The sequence below is a fragment of the Hemicordylus capensis genome, chromosome 2 (assembly GCF_027244095.1).
Source record: "Hemicordylus capensis ecotype Gifberg chromosome 2, rHemCap1.1.pri, whole genome shotgun sequence".
NCBI lineage: Eukaryota > Metazoa > Chordata > Lepidosauria > Squamata > Cordylidae > Hemicordylus > Hemicordylus capensis.
The window spans coordinates 296,677,421-296,695,895 of NC_069658.1; the positions used below are offsets into that span (position 1 = coordinate 296,677,421).

General features: G+C 42.9%; 1 protein-coding gene and 1 long non-coding RNA gene across 3 annotated transcripts in view; one reads left to right on the forward strand and one right to left on the reverse strand.

Annotated features, from left to right (window-relative positions):
* GRIP2 (glutamate receptor interacting protein 2) overlaps positions 1-18,475 on the forward strand; it is a 656,014-nt gene that overhangs the window by 92,486 nt on the left and 545,053 nt on the right. The gene's annotated exons all lie outside the window — the stretch shown is intronic.
* The window catches only part of LOC128342808 (uncharacterized), a 35,384-nt gene that overhangs the window by 3,673 nt on the left and 13,236 nt on the right, over positions 1-18,475 (reverse strand). Inside the window, exon 2 of the long non-coding RNA XR_008315180.1 lies at positions 2,116-2,296. This is a non-coding gene — a long non-coding RNA (uncharacterized LOC128342808). The remainder of the gene's footprint in view (positions 1-2,115; positions 2,297-18,475) is intronic.

The window sequence follows — 18,475 nt, forward strand, 5'->3', positions numbered from 1 at the left end:
TATTTCTAGACTATTGTCACTTATGCAAAGGTCTGAATAGACCATAGAATGTACAGATTAATGGAGTGTGTTGTTCCATGTCCTAAAGCAAGAAATTGTAATAATTCTGTCGCTTGCATTAAAGGGCATCTTGTGCCTTACTTGGGCCTGGCAAGCTAGGAGCAGAAAGGTTGTGAGTCCTTGCTGCAGACTTCCCTCTTTCTGAATTGAAATTAGAATTTCCAGCACAGCCATTTAACCTTCAGGCAGAAACTTAGCCATGAAGGATGTCTTCCTCCTATTATGGTTGATGCCTCTGGTTTTTAATTTCGCTCCCCACAGAGGTCGCAGAACCGATCAAGTCATGTCTGTCGCTCCCTCCCTGGGGAATGTAATTACTTTGGGAGGGTCGGTGATGGGAAGGGATGACAAGACAGAGGAGAAAAGCGATAAAGGTGCAACTTGGCTTTAAGGCTCAGGAGAACAGGGCTAGGCATTATGCTCTTGTTTTAATTCATCTCTGCATCTGTGAAACCTTCCCTGTCTTTCTGAAACTAAGCCTGATTCCCTAGAAATTTCTTACCTTGAAATAGACAGAGATGCCTATTTCAACTTCAAAGCACTTGGGCCATGAGAACTGTAAATAGTTCATAAACTCTGTTGTTTCATATGGACTGGTAGCCTGATTGTGCTGAGCAAATTATAAAACTGACCAGAGTAAGTAATTTGAAGTAATTGTATCTAAAAATATCAGATGGTGAAAGCAGGAGGTCTCAAACTGGCCTCAGACTGCTGTTGTTGGAGTACAGCTCCCATCATCCCCAGTCACAATGGCCAGGTGCCAAGGATGATGCGAGTTGTAGGCCAACATCATCATTAGGGAGGTGGTTTGAGTCTCCTGCTCAAGGAGTGGTCTCAAAGGAAATGCTACTGAGTGCAGAACTAAGGCATGAAGATGGGACAATTTCCATGCTTAAAAGTAAGCAAACAGAATGTGGAGCAGTTCCATTCCTGTCTTCAGTAGTCTAGTAAGCCTCTGCACTGCAAAGTGAATATAGAGGTATCTTCAAAGTTCAAGTTCATGTTCATCTAATTTTTTTTTAAAGGGAATAAATAAGTAAAGCTCTTGCTTTTATGTAAGATTAGTATGTTGTACATAATTCTTCTTTCTCATCCAGATTCAACTGTTATAGAAGAACTGGGTAAAGTAAATTAAGTTATAAGACTTCGATGTTTGAGCAACCGCTGTTTTATATCGCACAAACAATTCTAGGTTGGCATGCTTCATGGGCTACAAAGCCAGCAGCACAACTGGAGTAATGTGACTTTATAGTGTTGTTGTTCAGTATGTTACTATATTAATAATATTAGCATGAGCATTGTATAATAAAACTTATTGCAGTGTGGAAATAAATAATGATCATCCAAAGGCACCAATGATATTTAAACTGAACATGGTTCATCCAAAGGCAGTTGGCTTGAGAAATCAGGGAAGTGTTTTAGCTATGGGGAGGTGCTGAATAAGCTCCTGCAGCTGCATTACTTACAGTTAAGTAAAGAAAGTATTGGGAGGCAATGGCCAAGAATTAGGAATGCCCGGCGATCATTATGTAGTGGTCTAACTGACCAGGGAAACAGCATTCTGGAAATTACCAATATTGGGATTTGAAAAACTTACGCATTTCTGAGATGTTCCAATTAAAAGATTTTGAGACTGACCATGAGGTCCAGAACTAACACCAACCAGACTCTCTTAGTTTCTGCTCATTGACTCAGCAGGATCCACTCTTGGCCCACTCCAGCCTTGACCCCTATCATTTATATCCAAAATCAAATGGTGACATCCCCACCAAAGCTATAAGCAAGACTTCCAACTTGGCACTGTAGAACACTATTCTAGAACACAGCAGGGGCTGAGGATGTGAAGAACCCCCCCCCCGAGAGATTTCACAAGTCTTATTGAAACTCTTTGTCCATCTATGTTTCTGCCCAAACCTTTCTGATTCTGCAATGATTCCTTCCAAGCATGAGTCTCTGAATTTGCCTCAGAACTTCGCTTGAAGTGAAATCCAGTGTCAACCTAATTTATTAGTACCTTTGCCCACTTCCATCTTAAAGAAATGTGACTAGACTTACCAAAACTCCTTCTGTTTCTCTTGGAGTTCTAATCTTTGGGTGCTTTGCCTGATGGAGAACTCATAGATTTTCATCAAAATTTTGCTTTAGGTGAAACTCAGTGATAATTGTCGCAGACTAGAGGATTCTTTGTATGGAATGAGCTGAGTTTTTGCTGTGGTCTCTTTTTTTGGTTGGGAGGCTGGAAAGAGATAAGAGATGAGGGAACATGTAGGCAGGCAGCCTGAAGACCGATTTGTGTAACCAGTTAACACCATCCATGCAGTGATAATCACAACACTCACAAGGTACTATCCACAGATGCTGAAATGTCATTGCTGTAATTAGAGAATAAGCCACTCTTTAAGTGGCTAAGATTGAAGCTGGAATTACACATCACAGAAGATATATTGCTGCCACCAAAAGCAGCAGACCCTTGTTTCCTCCTCCGCTTCCCTGCATCATGTCCAGTAATACAAAATGTGTGACATGAGATTATCATGTTGTGAATTCCCCACCCCGCTCCACTTCATTGGCTGCCAGTTGCAGAGCTGGGGAAACTCAAAACGTGATGATAGCAAATATCTTGTATTTGTCCCAAGGTGCTGTTTTTTGTGTGGCAACCGCACATCTCCCCCAGTGTCTTGTTTTGCCCTTAGATGGAATTGGGTGAGTTTTAGTTGTGGGATTTTAAGCTCCTCGAGGTTCTGATAGTGATGATTTATATATTTAGAGCTTATTTTTAAGCTTAATTTTAACGTCAGTTTTAAAGCTGCCCTGAGCCCTTGGGTGAATTTAAACTCCTTGTGCATACAGTTATTCTCTAGATTTATTTTCCAGCCACCAATAAGGAGTATTTTCTAGTGGTTCATGCAATCCAAGGTACAAATAGAAAATGCTGTGAAGAAACACAATACAGTTTGGATTCTGTAGACAGCTGTGACATCTACTGCTTTTAATTGCTCCATTGGCTTCTACAAACTGATTCAGTTAATGGGCTCAGTGAAGTAATGAGAGGCACAGCTGTTATAATTCCTTGGTATTTCCATCAGGCCCCCTCCCCAATCTTTTTATCATTGGGGAATGCTAATCCAGTGTTAGTACTGTGTTAATTATACAACCTTTTATGGTTCAGCAGCACTAAGTATTTCATGTTTTCATCACACATATCCATATCTCCTCTTTCTTCTTGTACCAGCATACATGATATGGAGCGGAGAGCTGGTCTTGTGGTAGCAAGCATGACGTGTCCCCTTAGCTAAGCAGGATCTGCCCCAGTTGCATATGAATGGGAGACTTGATGTGTGAGCACTGTAAGATATTCCCCTTGGGGGATGGAGCTGCTCTGGGAAGAACATCAAGGTTCCAAGTTCCCTCTCTGACATCTCCAAGTTAGGACAAGATTTTTTTTTAATAGGACAAGATTTTTTTAATTGAACCAGCAAACTACCAAAGCATACAGTACGTTGCCAAAGCACAATTATATACAAAGTGGTTGTTTGTACATGATATATCTACAAAGATTTACACACAATGATTTGGAAACCCACAAGGTTATGAAGTATATGCAGGTAGTACTGTAACTCGGGGGTGGGGGATTTCAAGGCACATCAGGTAATCGGGGGGGTTACATCCAACGTCCATTTCCACAATTTGTCCCATTGCTATTTAGAAGAGATACTCTTGTCTTTTTGCACATAACCATACAAACTTTTCCAGAAGAGATTTACTGTCTTATCTGCATGAACCTCTTGGTCGCGTCTTCCCTCCCTATTCCTATGCAGGAGCATTGCATAAATGACATACAGGTTTACTAACCTGATTACGAGAAGGGGAATGTTCCAATTCCCTAGTATGAGGGCACCCGTTCAGTCCCGTTTCCTTGAAGGTTTCTTTCTGGGACCTCAAAAGGAGGTTCTATCGCTCAAACCTGAGGTTAGTTCTTCCCAAGTCTGTTTTTCCAGATCAGGCCACTCTAACAGCTTGCTTACTCCCTGCCACACTCTTTTGGCTACCACACACTCTTTTAAGAAATGTGAGTGGGTTTCCCTGAAAGTTTTACCTAGCTCACTAGCTTTCTGTTTGCAGGTGATTTTAGGGCACTCTTGCTGGTCCTCTGGGAGCCATGGCTTAGCTGCATTAAGTGGTAGTACTTGATGGTATAAGCGCCACCTTGTTTCCCATAAATGGAAAGGGACTTTTTTCTCCTTAAAGAGAGCGATAGGGTGATCGGGTTGCAACAATTACTGTGAAGTGCAGTGTTTGTAGCGTTTACGTTCTAAATCAGGTTTTAAGAAAACCACTTCTAGAATCTCTCCATAAATTGTTTTCCTTAGCAGCTTAATTGAGGAGGATCCTTTAAATAGATCCAGTTCAACCTTCCATTTTTAAAGTGTGAATAACAAATCTCTCAAGTAGTCCGGGTGTTCTCTTTTTAATACTTGTGTGATATTACCATTGAAAGATCCTTTCCACCACCATGCTATGCCCCATGCTGACTTGGGCCAATGCAGAGCGAAAAGCGAGACCCAGGTTTTTTGCAGGAGGCTGGACATATTATGGACATTCACAAAAATCCAGTTTCCAAAATTGTAGGACATGAATTCAGTTACAAAATAGGGTTGCAGGGCAGGTAGGGCTAGGCCTCCCTGCTCAACCTCCTTAAATGCTACCACACAGGCCAAAGGTAAGGACACTGTGTGCCATACTAGATGGAAAATCTGGCTTTCAACTCTCCGAAGGAGATTGAGCGGGGGAGGATAGACTACCGCCAGGTTATGCACTGGGGGTATCAGGTAAGTCCGGATGTAAACCGCTTTCTGGTACATGGCAAGGCTCCATTTTTTCCACATGGTGATTTTAAGCATTACTTTTTCTTCCCAATCTGTCCAATTTCCCCCCTAGACTTTTTCCTTAATCCCATATTCAATCCCCAAAATGTTTACTGTATCTACCCACTTCAGTTTGGACTCTGGGGCCCCTTTGCTTTTGCATTCAGAGATGGGTAGGCACGAGAGTTGCTGGCGTCTGGGGTCCATTTTAACAAATACACTTTTGTCAGCATTTAATTCTGAGCCCGAGATCTTGCCATATTCCCAGAAGAGGTCTAGTATTAAAGAGATTTCATTTTCATTCGATAACAGTAATGTAACATCATCGGCATGAGCTACAAATTTTACCCTAAACTCAGAGTGCGGTTCTGAGTGGACAGGTGGTTCGGCTATCCCCTCACTCTCCCTCCTCCTCCCTCCCGGGAAGATCTCGCAGGGCGGAGGGATAGAGACCTAGAGTCCTTGCAGATGGGGTTCTCTCTGAATCCTGATCAGGATCAGATCCAGGGCAAAAACATAAAGTAATGGGCTCAGTGGGCATCCTTGGCGGACACCCGAATGCAAAATGATTGGGTCGCCCCGCCATCCATTAATCTGTGGTGTCACCTTTGCATTCATATAGAGCAGCTGTATCCAAGTCACGAATAGGGGTGGTATACCCTTAGCTTTCAACAATGTCCACAGATAATTGTGGTTCACTTTGTCAAAGGCCTTAACTTGATCCAATAAGAGGAGATGACCTTTCCAACTTTCATTCTGTATAGAGTAAAAAAGTTCTCTCAGCAGACACAATGAGTCTGTCATCTTTCTTCCCGAGATAGCGCTTGTCTGCAAGCTCTGGAGCACCTCCAAATTAGGGCTGAGAGAGATTCTTGTCTGCAACCTTGGAGAAGCCGCTGCCAGTCTGTGAAGACAATACTGAGTTAGATGGACCTATGGTCTGACTCAGTATACAGCAGCTTCCTATGTTGCTACACTTTCTATACAGAAGTTGCACCATTCAGTTCATCTATGCCCCTGATGTTGTTAGAGTCACACATGTCTTGCTCTGTTTGGCTACTAGGCTCTACCACAAGTGGTGTTTAGATAGTTTTTATTGGTTCAGTACCATTCTGCCATCAGTTATGTGTGGGTATGTCCCATTGACTCCAGACTGCCTAAAAGCATCTAGATTGAGCCATCTAGATTTGCAGCAACTGATCTCAGGAGCTGACTCATTCCTTTAAGTGAAGGGACAGCTCCTTTTTCATATGCAGAGCTGCTCCAAGTTGATCTGTCATTGGAATCTGATGACAGATTGACAACAGATGTGGAGCCAGCATCAATTTAGCCATGTGAGTGATACAGCTGTCTGTTATTCTTCCAGCTGTGGCCTGAAGCCTGCTTTGCAGGAGAGTAGAAGGCAGCATCTCCCTGATGCAATTACCACCATGCCATCCTTCTCTTTCACTGCTTGGGAGGTAGGGAGGATCTTTCAGAGGTCCTCCTACCTCCCTGCATGCACTTCCTGGTTTTCCATGGGTAACAAAGTGTGCCTTTAACAGTTGCATGACTGAAATTCAGCAGCAGCCACTTTCCTTGGCACAGTGATACAATAATGCAGGCAAGCTGCACCTGCCACATTTCTGCCTGTCATGCAGCTCTTTAAAGGCACAGAAGCTCTGCCAGGAAACAAGAGTACTAACCCTGTCTTAATAATCAAAGACTATGATTGATTTGGGTTTTGTATTGTCATTTGCAGCAGAAGTTTTTTACATCTGTTTTGCTACATTGGATATAGCTGCACAGCATTAACACAGCAGAGGAGCCTAATGCAAACAAGCCTTACTATTGAAATGAAAAGTCAACATAAGGGAAAATGGAAATCTGAATCCTAAGAATAGTCTTTGGAATAGCCCCCCTTATTGTGGTGGTTGTCTTTAATGAATTATCTATAGGCATTTGAAGGACTGGTAGTCAGTATTAACAGTGATGAAGCTTATATGCATGGATCTATTGGACAGATCAAATGAGGCTGTTTTGTGCCTGCCTTGCCAAGATAGATAGTTGCCAAGAAGAGCTTTACAAGATTTGCATGCAATGTAATGAGACTTTAACAATCCTTGCAGATTCTAGAACTGGCGAATTTCCTGATCCAGTTACATTATTATGCAGGCATGGTAGTGTTTGTATAGTTAAGGTAAGGTGTCGAGACTTCATTACACCCTTACAAGCTCTGAATCGGTCCTAATGTCCAAACTATCCACCCAATCTACCTGACATTTGGTTTGGACTAATAGGTGACAAGCATTCCCATCTTTCTTGTTTGGTGCAGATCCATTGAGAAATGACTACAGTACAGCATTTTGAAATCCAAAGAAGTCTATCTATACCCAAAAGTATATATGACCTATATATTAAATATTATGTTGACATATATGTGGCCAAAAGTAACCTAGCTTTTTGTGTTGTGGGGGGAATCAATTGAGCTGGAGTTATTAGCCTTTGAAGTCCTCATTATAACAGGGCAATCAACTTAGGGTTCAATCACATCACATCTCAAATGGTTGATTCTTCCTAGGAGGGGGTTAAGACTTTCCCTGCTGTGCCATTTTCATGTTGAAAATTGCCTCTAAAGCAGCAGTTTGCTGCAAATCACCACTTGGGGGGACAATTATTTTGGGGAGGAATGTTAACCCCTTCATCACTACAATATCAACAACTCCTTGGCTGGATCAGGAGGGGCGGCATGGCTAGTTTTTAAAGATAAAAGGGACTTAAGGGACAGATCCAGCCAGCTCATGTGAGAGGAATGATCTCCGAGTCACCCCTCCCTGTTACCTGGCAAGCTGACTGGGTTTATTATTTAATTAAACAGGGAATCTCCGTTAAGTTGTATCGCTGCCACTAAGCATTCCTTCCTTCATTAACAGAGATTCCCATGGACTCGAATCAGAATGTTTTCTGATTCTGGTATTCTCTCTTCACTTTGCTAGCAGACAAATGTAAAAAATGTGGTCCCACTTATATATGTTTAAGTGAGAAAGTAGTAGGCTTCACAGTCCCTTTTGAGGCCATGTGCACCAGAGACTTCCCCTCCCCCTCTTCCTGAGTTAGTCAAACACTCTGAGAGGGCTAGTAAAACAGAGAAAAAGAATTTATTAATCTTCTACCAAAAAAACCTAGTCCATCCTAGGCTTCAGCATATTGGTTGCAAACAGAATTAGCTTAATGGTTACAGAACTTTTAATAATGCCCAGATGTTCTCAGGCAGTACTTAAAATAAACAGTTACGACATTGGGGTTGAAGGTAGTTAGTTACCAGAAGCAGATACTGGGGTATATAAAGCAACACACACAAGGAAACAACTTCTAACACAAGTCTTACTAAAACACTTTCTCCTAAGCTAAACTTCTGAAGCCTGGACTTCCTTCCCTTGGACTACACCAGGACTTAGGTGAGAACAACTTCCTGCGGTCCCTGACCCTCCCGGGACTTGCAAAACTCACCCTGCGAGAACTTGGCAAGACTCAATTGCTCCTCTCTCACCTGGGCACACTCTTCTTCTTCCCGGAAAACCCTCAGGAGCCCTTTTTGTCCCGCCCAGCCTGTTAATTGATTGGGTCATGAGCTAGGGTCTCCAGTCTGTCAATCAAGGTCAAATGCTTTTTCCAGTTAACTCTATCAGTGCTGGCTGCCTGCCCACTATAGGGACCACTTCTGGTCCACTTCCATGTTAATCCCATTCTGTAAAATCAGGCTTAACATCACATGTAGTTCAGCCATAATTGGGACCATGAAGGGAAAAGGGGGTTAGGAGTTTGGTCTGAAATGGTGCACAGTATACAGCAATATACTTGCACTGTGGGAATCCAAGCTGTAATGTAAAATGCAATGAATGGGGACAGTTCCCTGGGAGTTGCAATGGTATTTGACAAATGTACTTGGTAGCACTTTGAGGATGGTGAGCCAAGCCCCATTCGCATGTTATATTCAATGCACATACAAACTGTGTACAGTGTATGCATATATAACTCTCTATGCATGTTCAGCTCTTCACACATTCAGTTCTTCATACATTTTCTTATATTTAGCAGGGAGAGGGCAACTGGCCCTATCCAGCTCCAGCACACCGTCCCTCCAGTGGTAGTTGCTGGTGTATTACCTTATTATTTTTATTTTTATTTTTAAAATTGTGAGTCCTTTTGAGACAAGAAGGCTCAGTGGTAGAGTAACTTCTTTGCATGCAAAAGGCCCCAAGTTTGACCACTGGTATCTCCAGGTAGTGCTGGGAGAGACTGAGACTCCTATCTGAAACCTTAGAAAGCTGCTGCCAGTCACTTGACAAAACAGAGCTAGATGAACCAATGCTCAGACTTGGTATAAGGAAACGTCCTATGTTCCTATGTTTGTCTACGTGGAACATTTTGAGAATGCTTTGTTGAAAAGCAGTCTATAAATATTCATAATTTAATAATGCAGTTCCTACCTGTATGATGCTTTTGAGGGAAATGCACCTACCTCACAGTGTTATTGTGAGAATAAACGTAACCATGTACACTCTGCTCTGGGCTCCTTGGAGGAAGAGGAAGATTGAAATGTAAAAATAAATAATAAAATACTGAGGTCCACTTTTAAAACAAACACAAGTACAAATCATGCAGCTGGGTACACAGACACTGGAACACACATACAGCATAATGTCTGAACCAAACCCCAACAGAGAAAAAGTTCACAGGAACTACATAACGAATCATAAGAGCTGTGTCATTTCCAAGACTCAAAAGCAAACAAAAAACCCCTACCATATGAAGATGCCTGTTATTTCCACTTGCATAATCTCTTCCTGGTGCCTTTAAAGCCAGAAAAATAATGCAACTTGCTCTTATTTTTTCAGCCTGGAGAGAAGATTAATTTATCCTGCAAATAATTTCCATTTAAGGCATTATGACACTAGGAGTGAGCTTGATATAATTGGTTTTTTTATGTTTATATATATATATTGCATGTGAATGTTTGCAGGATCTTTTTAGATAGCTAAGAAGTATCCCATGAGACCTCCTGTTCTCAGAAATCTCCCAGGCATAGGGTAACTGCTGCCATCCAAGCATATAGATTCCTGGAATGGGCAGTAGTATTTCCTCAGCTTGCTCGGTGTTTGTTGTTTGGTTGCTATGAAAATGCACCTTCTGACCAGTCTAGAAGTTCTCAAACTGATTCTGTTTGAGGTGACATTTGTTGTGAACTACATCTCCCAGAATGCACAGTGTGAGAAAGGTAGTGAGATTAAAGGAGTAGAAAACAGCTGCAGCAGTGTTACAATTGTTGTTGTGGTTGCGAGTTTAATGCTTCCACTGCGGCACTTGATCGATAATTGAAATCACAAGAGAAGTATAACAACACTTGAAATTGATGCGGTTAACTTTATTGCAAGTCCTTGTAATTCAAAGGTAATTCTGAAATCCATACTAATGTGACTATGCTGTAGCATGTGAACAGTTTAAGTAGGTTCGGCCAGAAGTGCTTTTGTAGTTAAATATATTTGAGTCTGCAATGGGAAATAATCACTATCTAGTCTGAGTGGGGGTAACTAAAAAAAAAGATTAATCCCTCAAAGCAAGCAGAGAAAATTTGTTTCTAGTGTGTGGGATAGGAAACCCAAATTTGTCACCTTAGGTTTCACATATTTCTGTCCTGCACAAAATATGTCTTTTGGTTTCTGTGGCTGAGATGGCACAACATGGCACAGATTCTCTCGTGTGATTTCTAGTGACATACATAATAATGTGAAGCTCAGTTTCAAGAAGAGCAAGTTTCTGGCATTTATGCTTTGGAATCATATGTAAATATACAATGACAAAATACTAAGGGGCCAACGAGGTCTGTGTGCTTGGTTTTTCTAATGCAAATAGCACACAAATGTAAATAGACTGAAACAATGATGGGCTATAATTTATTATGCAAGTTTGATTAAATGATATATTTCATGATTTAAGATTTGTATATTAAGATTTTTATTTTGGGTTCTTTTTGTTGGAGATCCAGCTGCAGATGTCATTGACCTTTTGCACCAGTAACCCTAATGACCACTAGGGGCATTGGGAGTAGATATAGATAAGTAAGGGTGTCCTTCTCTTTCCCGTTTATTTCTGCCTCTATGACCCTTCTATGGATAGAATGTACTCAGGAACTTCCTGGGAGTGACTTCCTCCTTCTTCCCAGAATGCTTCTTGCTCTCTCTCAGCAGCAAGCTTCTATGGGTCTATCTCTGACCAACATGTAGCCAGAAGTTAGATATAGGTCTTTTCCTATCATCATGTACTTATGAATAAAGTATATTAGTTTAACCTTACATGAAGCTCCATGCTTATCATTTACAAGCTGTTGCCCCTGAGACCCTGTTAACTTGTGCTGTAATGGGAGTGCATTAGCTCCCGAAATACTCTGCTATATAAGTAATTACCCTCAACACTTTTGTACACTGTTTGTTGTTGTTCTTTAAACTCCTACACCTTCAGTTGCAAATAGATGGGGGAGTGGGATTATGTCATCTGGTCCTATAAGAATCTCTGCATGCTCAGTGGAAGATGTAAAAAGGGTGTGTCTGTACAGTTGTCTGTTCCTGAACTCTTCCACACAACCCAAAGCCCTGTGCAATCAAGATTCCTGATTATGTGGAGGAGCCTGCACATGGAGAGGATTCTTTTGTTGAACTCATAGAAGTTGATGACATTGCCAGCAAGGGCAAGCCCCCTCTACCTTTATTGAACACATGATCGAAAGTGAATGTGGTTCTTATTTTACATGTTGAACACACATTTCTTCCCAGTGTTATCTTGCCTCAAACAGGTTGGATGGGTTTCTGAAGTACTGCCTAACATGTGAACATAGATTACAATGTGTTCATCGTAGGCAAAAGCAGCACCAAAACACAACAATATTTTACATTTTCGTGGGGGGTGGGGTTCAAGTGGTCACCACATCAAAATAAGGACATTGTAGAATGAAAAGGTGCAGAAGGGCAACCAAGATAATCAGGGGCCTAGTGCACCTTCCTTATGAGGCAAGGCTACAACACCTGAGGCTTTTTAGTTTAGAAAAAAGACTTTGGGGAGACATGGTAGAGGTCTATAAAATCATGCATGGTGTGGAGAAAGTGGATAGAGAGAAATTCTTCTCCCTCTCCCATAACATTGGAACCAGGGGTCATCCCATTAAATTGATTGCCAGAAAATTTAGGGCCAACAAATGGAGGTACTTTTTCACACAACACATACTCAGCTTGTGAAATTCTCTGCCACAAGATGTGCCAGCCAACAACCTGGATGGCTTTAAGAAGGGTTTGGATAACTTCATGGAGGAGAGGTCTATCAATGACTTCTAGTCGGAGGGCTCTAGGCCACCTCCAGCCTCAGAGGCATGATGCCTCTGAATACCAGTTCAAGGGCGTAATGGCAGGATAGAGGGCATGCCCTCAACTCCTGCCTGTAGGCTTCCAGCAGCATCTGGCGGGCCACTGTGTGAAACAGGATGCTGGACTAGATGGGCTTCCTTGGGCCTGATCCAGCAGGGCTATTCTTATGTTCTTATGTAAGTCTCTTCTGGTAGTTATAGGCAGCTGGCATTAGAGACTTGAGCTGTACCCTGACTCTTCCCAGTCAGTTTATGGGAGGGATAGTAGACAGTGTGACAACTCACATAGTGCAGTTCAGCAGACCATAAGTGACTGAATGAATGGAGGCAATCTCCATTTACCCAACCATGATTTTAAAAGTACATAGGAACATAGGAAACTGCCATATACTGAGTCAGACCATTGGTCTATCTAGCTCAGTATTGTCTTCACAGACTGGCAGCGGCTTCTCCAAGGTTGCAGGCAGGAATCTCTCTCAGCCCTATCTTGGAGAAGCCAGGGATCAGACTTCAAGAGGTAGACTGGCTACAAGCCTATCTATACTACGGATTTTAAACTTTAAAGTCCAGTATGGCTTGGAACACAGATATCTAAACGACCCCCATCTCTCACACGTCCTGCATGTTTGTTGAGATCATCACCAGAGCTCCTTCCCCAGTGCCCTCACTGTCAGCATTGTTTAGGAGAACTTCAGGCAGAGATCAGGGGAAAAGGCCATTTCTGTGCTGGTGCCCTGAATCTGGAATATACTCCCCAGGAATGTCTAACAGGAGCTTGACTTGATGAGTTTCAGATGCTGTGCTAAGATCTTTCTACTTGTTCAGGATTTCAGTGTTTAATCTTATGTTCCTTCTGAGGTTCTTTTTTTTTAAAATTGCAGATTAAATTGCTCGAGTGCTGCTTTTATTTCTGTGCAGTATAAATTTAGAGATTATTTAATGCTGATCTGCATTTTATTAATTTGTAAGGCTTCTTGGCAGGATCTAATTTAATATAGATTCCTATATTTGGCCTTATTGCATACACATTTACATTTACTCAAGAGTCCAGTGTGAATAGATGTGCATATGGTTCCCATTTAATAGTCATTCTCTTTCTCTTGTGAACCCTGAAAATTGTATTTCTGTGTGGGGGACTAGGGATCTCTAACTCACAATACCCAGGATTATTTGGGGGAAACCATGACAATTAAAAATCAAAATAAATCTGTAGCATAGATCTAACCTGTAGTCGTTTTCTCATGTAATCAGCCAGATGTTTACGATTGCAGGGGGAGCAGGACCACATTTTGTGACCCCACCCCTGATGCGCCTACTGGCCATGCCTCCTGCATTTGCTCATTCAACTTTTATGAAAAAGAGGCCCTACCCATGTGGGGGGACCCAGATCATCCAGGATTCCTGGTTGTGAGGAAGTGCAGGTAGAGTCTCTTTCTCATGAAAGTAGAATGCCCAGTTACATAAGAACAGCCCTGCTGGATCAGGCCCAAGACCCATGTCCTCCAGAATCCTGTTTCACACAGTGGCCCACCAGATGCCACTGGAAGCCTACAGGCAGGAGTTGAGGAAGCCTACAGGGAGGAGTTGAGCCCTCCCTCCTGCTGTTACTCCCCTGCAACTGGTATTCAGAGGCATCCTTCAACAATTTCATCCTTGAGAATGCTTTCCATCAATTTGCCCGCAACAGATGTTAAGCTAACTGGCCTGTAATTTCCGAGATCCCCCCTGGATCCCTTTTTGAAAATGGGTGTTACATTGGCTACTTTCCAGTCCTCTGTTACAAAGCCTGATTGTAGGGATAAGTTTGTGGGGTTTTTGCAAGTTCGGCAATTTCACATTTGAGTTATTTAAGGACTTTTGGGTGGATGCCTTCTGGCTCTGGCAATTTTTAATTTTTCAGACAGTTTAGAATGTCATATCTCATCACCTCTGTCTGACTCAGTTCTTTAGCCTCTGTCTCTGAGAAGCTCTGTTCAGGCACAGTTATATGCTCAGTATCCTCTGCTGTGAAGACAAATGCAAAGAAACCATTTAGCTTCTCTACAATCTCCATATCCCCCTTAATAATCCCTTTTACTCCCTCATTATCTATTGGTCCAACCACCTCCTAGGCATTTTTCCTGCTTCTGATGTATTTAAAGAAGTTTTTGTTATTTCCCTTGATGCTTTTAGCTAAATGTTCCTCAGACTCTCTTTTCACATTCCTCATTGTCTCCTTGTTTTTCTTCCGCCAAAGTTTGTGTTCCTTTCTGTTTTTTTCATTTGTGCAGGCCTTCCAATTTTTGAAGGAAGTCTTTCCCCCCTTTATAGCTTCCTTGACTTCACTTGTTAGCCATGCTGGCATCCTTATGGATTTGGTGATACCTTTCCTCCTTTTTGGTATACATTCTAACTGGGCTTCTGTTATTCTGGTTTTAAATAAACTCCATGCATTCTGGAGCAAAGTGACTGTTCTGATTTTTTCCTTTCAGTTTTCTTTTCACCAAACTCCTCATTTTAGAGAAGTTCAAAGCGTCTGTATTAGATTTCCTTGGCGATTCTTACCTGAATTGTTCTACACATTCAGATGGCGATGCTGTCTGTAACAGCATTGCCTTCTCCAGGAACTGGCGGACTGGTGTGGTCTGATCTGATCTATACGCCTATGCTTTTTTGCCAAAGGAAAACGCTTATTAAGTATTCAGGACATAAATGGGTAAGACATATTATTGTTCTTAAATCCAGCTTCACATTTTTAATTAGGAGAACAGAGGAAGCTGAGGGTGTCAGTTTAAATTGAATTAGGGCCATATTTTATATGACATTCATGAAAGAGTGATTCAGAATAGACTCTTATCTGAAGGGGACTCTGCAAGGAATGACTACAGAAAGCTTATTTGATAGCTGTTAATTAAACATATTTGTGTGAGTTAGCACGCAATTCTTTCTGGATGGAGGCATGCTAGGAAATAGTCATTGGTTAAGACTGAAACAGCAAGAGCCCTACTTAATTTCTGTAAGTAGCTGGATAATAGTAGTGTGCACGGATCGGTTCGGAGGCCATTCTACTGGCCTCCGAACCGGTCCGGACAAGGGGTGGTTTTGGTTCAGGAGGGTTAGGGTGGGGGGTTCCATTAAGGGCGGGGGGGGCTTTACTCACCCCTCCCACGCTTTGCTGCTTTGACGCCATAATTAGTTTAAAAAATGCGCCGCAGAATCGCTCGCCGCCCGCTTGCCGCTCCGGGGCGCCTTCTTGTCTTCAAAATCGGGCGGCAGGATACTTCCCTGCCGCCCCCGAAGCCCCCTTAAGCCATTTTAGCTCTTTAAATCTCGCCCCGGACCGAGTGCTATAGCGCTCGGGCGGGCGGCGGGGAGATGTCTGTCCGTCCGCCCGCCCCCTTCCCTGCCTTCTGCGAAGTGCAGGGAGCCTTCTGCGCAGAAGGCTCCCTGCACTTCGCAGAAGGCAGGGAAGGGGGCGGGCGGACGGACGGACATCTCCCCGCCGCCCGCCCGAGCGCTATAGCACTCGGTCCGGGGCGAGATTTAAAGAGCTAAAATGGCTTGAGGGGGCTTCGGGGGCGGCAGGGAAGTATCCTGCCGCCCGATTTTGAAGACAAGAAGGAGCCCCGGAGCGGCGAGCGGGCGGCGAGCGATTCTGCGGCGCATTTTTAAAACTAATTATGGCGCCAAAGCAGCAAAGCGCGGGAGGGGTGAGTAAAGCCCCCCCGTCCTTAATGGAACCCCCCACCCCAGTGCCGAACCGCAGGTCCGCGGTCCGGTGCACACCCCTACTGGATAAGGGAAGGAGAATTGTCCAGGTGTGTTTGAACTAACTCGTACCTGTACTGAGGACACTGGTTTCTTAAAGATTATCCCAGGGCCATCTTGTTTGAGAATTAGTATAATTTAGCATGTTACAGGAAACAAGCTCTGCTAGGCCAAGTATATACTTGGCAGGGAGCCATAGCCAATCTCAACTCTGTGTGAAGCAGTTGGAAGCAGAGTTCAGGAGACATTGTCAGGTGGTATGTTTGGGACAGTGGACAGAAAGGACAAATGAAATAGTTATAATATTCTGACAAGAGGGCTGAAATGGATGCTCCTGCAAGCAGAATTACCTGCACCAAATGCTGCAGTTTTGCCATCTGTTTCCAAGTGAAATGGGATTTATGCACATACTGTAAACAAACTAAATTGGATTGGGGGGGGATGTCAGTGACCTCCCTGTCAAAAAGGACCTGAACTACTTCTGCTTGGTAGTGAGTAAACTGATGAAGTCATTCTTGCGCTCTGCAATGGTTTTTGTTCCCTCTTCGTAGGCCGAAAGTATCTTTCTCCCAATGCATGCCTAAAGGCACTTAGGCAGCTTGGGGCTCTCAGGACTTGGAACTGAAATTAAAACGTTTTGCACTTTGCCAGATACGTGGTGTTGCAGCTACTGAAAGACTAACCACATTACAGAACATTGATACAAGGTTACAGTACCACAGGTACAATACTTTACAATGCTTTAGCTTACCACATAATTCAACTTAAATAAATCCTTAGGATACTGTAGCAATCACCCCCTCCCCCTCCTTTACCCTAAAGAGTGAACCTAGAAGTGAACCCTGTCCTGTCTCTAGAGGGCCTGGTGGCAGGAAGTGAAGGGGGTCTTTGTTCTCAGAAGGAGCCAGGAGGGCGATGAGAGAAGATGGGAAGCAGGCTTCGTGAGCGCCAACAGTGAAGTCTTGTTGCCTCATGGCCAACAGCCAGCCTGAAGACTTCTCTCATGGAAGGACATCTGCACATCCTTGAGAGACAGGATTGCAGGAAGCTTGAATGCTCTCCTGGAATTTGGGGTGAGTTAATGGAGAAAGGAAGCCAAGGGCTTTTAGCTTTGGAAAGACTTAGACAGGGAATAGTGCGATAGCTAGCGTGAGACTATTTACTTTCCTTTGGTGATTTGCATATCTATACAACTGGTGTAATTTGTTTCATTCTGCAATGTAACCTTCTAAGAAACCCTAGCCTGAGCCCTTTTTATCCAACCAGGGCTCTGTAGAAGTCCCTGTACTGTGTAAGGGGTTTTTAAAGGTTCATTGCAACTGGGGGGTGCTTTTTGAATCATCCATGCAACTGGGTAACCATGATTTTAAAGTGTGGCACTCCAAATACCAGCCGGAGTGCTCTTTGAAGTATTCTTGCAAGTACTGAGTGTTTCTGTTTCCTGTAACTAAAAGCTGGGAAAGTCTCAGACTGAAGCAGTCTGTAGTATTTTAAATAAAGTTTTTCTCTTTTTCATTCTTTGTATCTTACCTGCCTCTGAGTGGATTTTTAACTCAGGAAAAGGAATTTTACTTTGCTGCAAACATGCCTCAATGTTAATTGTGCAGCAGCTAACCAAGTTTCCCCACCACATGGAAGCTACACATGGAGGGGTTTTTGTATTTTTCCATTGGTAAATGAGAAGGAGAGAATTCCTTGGACATTTAGCCATATGGGGGGGGGGCTATGGAACTCTGTAATAATTTGGGTGTGGCAGCGATTACCAAAGGAACAGTTCTAAGTTCCTTTGCTCAACAGCCTTTGTTGAGCAAACATGGAGGGAATGAATTAACATTTTTCTTTCCCCCACGGGGACTTCCCTTAAAACAAAGGCTGGGCTTATTTGCTATTCACTACAGATAGGTTAAAAAAACTCAATAAAACAAATCTAGAAAATTCAAATGTCCAGATTCAAGTACAGATATACATACAGGATAGAGAAGAGAGATCCATATGTACTAAAGGATATTCCCCTCACCCACCAGATGTAACTGATTAACAAACTGAAAGAAATGGTAAGGTGAATAAGGAAAATAATTCTACAATCATTCAAGTGATGGGCAGAGACGTGCCCATAAGCTACTTTCAATGTTTTTCCCCCATCTGTCCCTTCTAACGATTTGCCTTTCAAAAGAGCCTGCTGCCATACTTTCCAACAAACTAAGGAGGCCACCCCTGGAACATCCACCCTTCCCCCATAGCTGTTGGTACACTTCTTAGCCTTTACACAGTCCCTCAGAAAGAAAAGCACCCAGATGCACAGCAAATTTATCACTTCAAACACTGCCCATATGACCACCCATCAGATTCCACTGCCCAGAGCTTTGCCCCAACCCTTGGGCCTTTTATAACTTTGTTCCTGTCCTATCCC